This window comes from Lycorma delicatula, chromosome 2 (genome assembly GCF_047948215.1).
Source record: "Lycorma delicatula isolate Av1 chromosome 2, ASM4794821v1, whole genome shotgun sequence".
Classification (NCBI taxonomy): Eukaryota; Metazoa; Arthropoda; class Insecta; order Hemiptera; family Fulgoridae; genus Lycorma; species Lycorma delicatula.
In genome coordinates, this window is record NC_134456.1 from 55,011,814 (window position 1) to 55,017,813 (window position 6,000).

Below are 6,000 nucleotides of genomic sequence, written 5' to 3' on the forward strand. Positions count from 1 at the left end.
GTATATAATAAATCATTGAATGTCTGCAAAAAAGAAGGAAGAATTGAATAAGTGAAATAGTATAGATTCTTACGCACCACAATTACATAAGACTGTAAAAGTGAAAATGAAATATAAACAAAAATAGCAGCATTTTGATCATTTTTATTTTTGATAAACAAAACTATTTAAAAGAATGTGTCCAATCATAAAATATACATTTTTTAATATCAGGTCTAACATTATTTTTATGCTGTTTAAATTTTTTTAGATATAAAAATAACATTACAACAAAAGTTTACATTTTTTAGCAAATATTAAACAAAAAAAAAAATTTCTCATAAACTATTTAAAGATACATTATAGTGCTAGCAATTATACACTAGATATGTTATTACTGTAAAAGATTTGGCTCTTGTTCATTTTTTCAGAAAAGCCACTAATCAGCTATGTGATAAGAGTCTGTAACTTAGAAACAATCTGAAACTCTGAAATACTCTAACATCTCAATAAAAACCTTAAAATTTTACATAATACTAAAGAAAACTATAATATATTTTGAACGTAGGCTGTGGGGATGGATAAATACAGATAGATGCAGAAATATCATGCAAGGTAACGTAGATGGTGAACTACTTCACCAGGATGAGAAAACTTCTGGCTGGACAACATGTATAACCTATATTGTTATTACTTGCTTTACTTCAACTCACAATGTTTTTTCAATTTTCAATTTCTTTCATTTTGTCCTCAAATCTTGCATCCTTAACAAGCTTCCTGACATTGCCGATTGATGAAATTTTGCAGTTACAAAGGTTGGGTGACAATACAATATTCCACCATTACTTTTGCAAACATCCCTTCTCATATGGGAGTGAATTAAGGGTGAAGGTGTAAAAAATTGCAAAATCTGCAATATGGGTTTTTAAATCCCATGGGTTTTTTATCTGCAGGGTTTTAAATCCAAATTAACCTACTAATTAAACTCATGCAATGTATAATAATCATTTGATTAATGTATGATTTAAAAGTATAAAGCAAGTTTTAAAAAATTTTTGTAATATTATCAGTAGCAGACTTAACAATTGCTGCCACAAAAATTCAATTAGGCAAGATCGTTAACTGATATTTTGAAAGGGCAAAGCGTGTAAAAAAAGATAGGGTAATAAATTGGGAAATAGAATCGTATAATGATGCAATGAGGATAGTTCTGGTAAAATTAGGATTAGAATGTGATGTTAGGTAGATATCTACTTAACATCACATTAAAATATTCTGCTTGGTCTGCTTAGAAATTCAAATATAAATAAAATAAATTATAAAAACTAGTAATTTAAAAAATAAAATAAAGCTATAAATACAAACAGAACAGAAGTTAAATGAAAAGAACTTACATCATTTCTTCCTGAAGATCTATTTAATGAACTGTCTTTTTTAAAACCATAATTTGGGAATTCAGCTAGTGTAGATCTAAAAAAAATTATAAATATAAATTACAAAATTGTTAGCTTACAATATAATACTTTACTTTATGTAATTAAGACTGGATCACCATTCCTCTACTAAAAAAAAGGTTCTCCCTTTTAAATTTTTTTCATCTCTTCATTTAACCACAGATTGATTAACTTATGAATTGCTACCAAATAAAAGTTTTAACTTTTTGAATAGAATGAGATTAATTAGAGCTGAATCTGTAGCTGCTTAAAAATACACCTCATAACTGTAAAAGATAGACATACACTACTATTAAACAACACACCATGTTTTGTCAACCAGTACAATTTTTCTTAGAGCTGTTCTAGAAACATCTGGGAAAATAAATTAAAAACCTGAGACTGACACAACCATTTTCACTTCAATTTTTTTAGTTCATTATCAACATCTTTCTTTAACGACACCCTGAATACGTTTTTCAAACATCTTTGTTTTACAACTTAGAAGCACCTCGCACCACTTTCATTCACCATACTAACACTTTACACACCAACCAACTACTGCCTGTGAATATCTTTATGATCACAAGGCGATAAAGAAACCTAGGCATTGTAAACTGCAGCAAACAATGTCAACAGAAATGTTAACGTTGAGCGGGGAGATGTGGTAATCTCAACAAGAAAAGTTACCGAATGATTATTACTTTCAAAACAGCTCTTATACAAATTTTCATTAAAAAGTACCGAGCATTATTCGGTAGCTTTTTAATTTTTTTGGTTTACAGCATTGATTCTCAAACTCTTTCGCCCGCATTGAGAATCAAAAATTTTCTACCACCCCCCAAAATTTTTAAACTCTTAAAAATTTAGACACACTCTTAAAAACAGCAATTGCAATTGTTTCTAAGCGTGGGCTATCCTATTTCTGAGTTGAGACTTACATTTTAAAATTAAAATGCATATTTAGTCATATTTGAAAATATTTTTATTAAAATTGCTTTCAAAGAAATTACAATTGTATCTATATAGTTATCCAGCAACATCAGTGATAGCATATTCAATATAACAATAATTAAAATAAAGCTTTCAATTGAAAAATTACACTTACATTAATGTGAAGGATGAATATGATGTGCTTTAATGAGTTTGTTATTATCAGGCTTGAATTTACTTAAAATCAGCCCTAAATTGACACATTTGGTAAAATGCAGCCTATTTCTCTTTTTGGGTTAGCAATGTTGCTACAGCACTAAATCCATGTTCAGACAAATACAATGATGGGAATGCTATCAGAAATCGTTGAACAATAGACCATAATCCAGTGTACAGTTCTGAGACTGGCTTTTGTAGCCAAAATTCTTGGTACCCATTCTTGAATTTTATTTCTTTGTTTGTTGTCAGTTCTATAAGTTGTTCTTCTAACTGGGATGATCCTGTTGTAATGACATTTGAAAAAGGATCCAACACACAGTCTGGTACGTCCATATTTAAAATGCCCTGGAATTGTTCTTTGAAATCACTGTGGAGGTTCTCAAGTATTGGCAGTAAATAAGCAAGTCGTCATTGTTGAAGGATACTGTTGATAAATTAGGGAAGTTTCTAAATTCATGTCTGTCAATATTTCTCTTGTGTAATAGCAGTTTGGCAGAGACTGCAGTGTGTTTGGGATTATGTAAATTTTATTCAATAATCTACAAACTTTCAATCAATACAATTTTACTTTTCAGATATTGTAACTACAATTAACTTTACTAAACATCTCAAAATGTTCTTTCACTTAATTAGACTAGTAGTGATATAAGCTGGAACTTGCAAACACTAAAGATTTATATATTTTTATTACAACTTGGTCTTCAAAGAAAGTTCATTTTTTAAATGTTCAACTAGTGTGAAAATGATAATAGAAGATAGCAACAGCTGCAGAATTTTTGTAAAGGTGGAAGTCAAGAATTTGATCTATAACAAATAAAATAAATTATGGTGAAGAATTTATATGAGTGAGAAAATGAATTTCTTGGAGACAAATCCTGGGGCCATGTGAGGCACTTTTAAGAAATCTTACCATAAAGACCAGTACTACACTTGTATGCTCACATTCTTCTACAAAAGTTAATAATTTGTGTGCTATTCCATTTTTTTCATTCAGAATCGATAACTAAATAAAATCTGTAGAATACGAGACTATTAGAAATGTTTGAAGAAAACTCTGACAATAATAAGATGTTAACAGCAGAAAGTTTTGGTATATGACTACATAAGTATAAAATAACATTTTAGTAAACAGAAAGGCTTTTATCTATGTCTGCATGCAACTTAGATGTCAGCAAGCGTTTACACACACATTTTAGTTTTACTGGTATGCCAGCAAATGTCAACCTTTACATTCCAAAAAAAAAACTTAGATGCACAATAATTGGTCAGATTTGGGAAAAATAGATTAGGTAGAAAATGACAGTTTTGCATTTGTTAACTTAGCATGGAATGTTTGTAAGAAATGGTTATTATAATACACTGCAATAAAGTGAAAGGTACGGTTAGTCTATTAGTAATAATGCTTATGTGTAAACTGTGCAATCCCATCTGCAGTTTTATTCAGAGCCTACAGATAAAACTATAGATTACAATAATGTTCATTCTTTCAGTGTATTTTTAAAGTTTACCTTTTGGATCATTGTAGTGTTATTTAGAAATTTCAAATTTGTTATAAAATTGAACAAATCATTTTCAACTTCTTAGAGATTTATTCAAAAAATTACTTTGACTGGTTGCATTAGCACAAGTTTTGCATTAAGTCAAGCATTGGCAAAATTTCCTTTTTTTATTGATGAATTAATTCATTACAGATGCTTACAAAGAAGCATGTGTATGGGAACATGAAAATCGATACTTTTATAGCATATTAAAAAATAAAATGTCATGCCTAACTGGGATTCAAACTCGGGGCTTCCAGATTAAAGGCCAAGAATCTATTGGTCTGCCACAGAGTTTGGCCTTTCTTTTCACGTAAGTTTATTTATATATTACCAACAAAAAATTTCAACTGATGTAAACCAGTACAATATAGGAATGCAAAACTTCTTCACTTGTACTACACTACAGAGATATTAATTGAAATCCTGTTTGCAATGGTAACAGAATAAATGAAACTACTGCACTGTTTTAGTTGTTATAAAATAAGTATTTAGATTACATCTGCCATTAGTCAAGCAAAAACATGTCAAATTTGAAAAATACACTTTTATACAAGAATAATTAAGATATTTAGCAACTGATATATTAGGATATCAACAATGTCTTTAATCTGGAAGGTTCATGGAATTTTTTCCTTGCTCCAAAATTCCTTTTTGGTAATATGTGGATGTAGTTACTAAAGAAAATAAATATAATTAAAATGAATTAGTAATTTAATTATTATTAATTTTCTTAGGATAATGACTCAAGTTATGTCTATTATAATAGTTATGAATACAAGAATTGCAATTCATGCTACCAAGTAACTCAAAATAATTTGAATCATATAAGTACCTGGGTAAAACATTAAACTTATTTTGAACCCTTAAATAAGACATGTTATTCTATATACATTCTGAAATAAGTACATCACTAATTATTTGTAACATACCTTTTCTACAGTTTGTTCTTTAAACAACGCTTTATTTTTTTCATCGATACAATTAAAGATTGTAACATAACACGAATGCCAAACTGCAATAAATAACCTTAAATGATGTTTTATTTTTAAACATTTAATTCCATTAGGAATAAAACGACATCTAGAAACTATTCCAAACGAATCGCGAGTATCATCCATGGTCAAAAATTTAAACCAAACATAATAAAAATTTAACTTAGGTTCAGATAATACAATGTTGGCTTCAAAACTAATCACCTAAACTTCAACTTTAATTTCCAATAGAATAACAAGAGTGAAACCCAACAGTTGATTTATTGGTTATGTTTTTGATTTATTCATTACGCTTTTGGCGCCTAAACTGATTCGTAGCCGGCCTCCTTGATACGAGTGGTATTGTCTCGGCCTTTCATCCAGAGATCCTGGGTTCGAGTCGCAGTCAGGGCATGGCATTCTCATACACGTTACAAATCGTTCATCTAATCCTCTCCTCTGAAGCAATACATAACGGTGGTCCCGGAGGTTAAAAAATAACAAACAAAACTGTTTCGTAGAAAAGGTTATCCGAAAACAATGCTACCTAGTGTTACTTTGAGCAAGTACATTTACTAAAAACAAAGCAGATTTTTTTTGTTGTAAACCAGGGCATTTCACTTTATCTAATTTTTTTTCTCAATAACAATTACAATTGGCTCTCTTGCGGAGCCATAAAGTAAGTTTCCTGACAAAAACATGTGATACGGGAGTCCTTAAGGAACCTCCAAAATAATTAACACACAATAAACAGTTGCAAGTGTCCAATATGAAATTTCAAGCTCAGTCATAAATCATAAAAATTAATTTCAGCACCATATAGTCCACAAGAACAAACATTAATTTTTTTTTTTGTCTTCAGTCATTTGATTGGTTTGATGGAGCTCTCCAAGATTCCCTATCTAGTGCTAATCGTTTCATTTC

The 6,000-nt window shown here is 29.7% G+C and overlaps 1 protein-coding gene across 2 annotated transcripts in view; it reads right to left on the reverse strand.

Moving 5' to 3' along the window:
* Positions 1-5,550, reverse strand: part of LOC142320175 (RING finger protein 17-like) — a 42,643-nt gene extending 37,093 nt beyond the window's left edge. For both annotated transcript variants that reach the window (XM_075357855.1, XM_075357856.1), the window contains exons 1-2: positions 5,035-5,550; positions 1,374-1,449 (exon numbers count right to left, since the gene is read on the reverse strand). The gene's annotated coding sequence lies outside the window, so the exon portion shown is untranslated. The remainder of the gene's footprint in view (positions 1-1,373; positions 1,450-5,034) is intronic.
* Between the last annotated feature and the right edge of the window lie 450 nt (positions 5,551-6,000).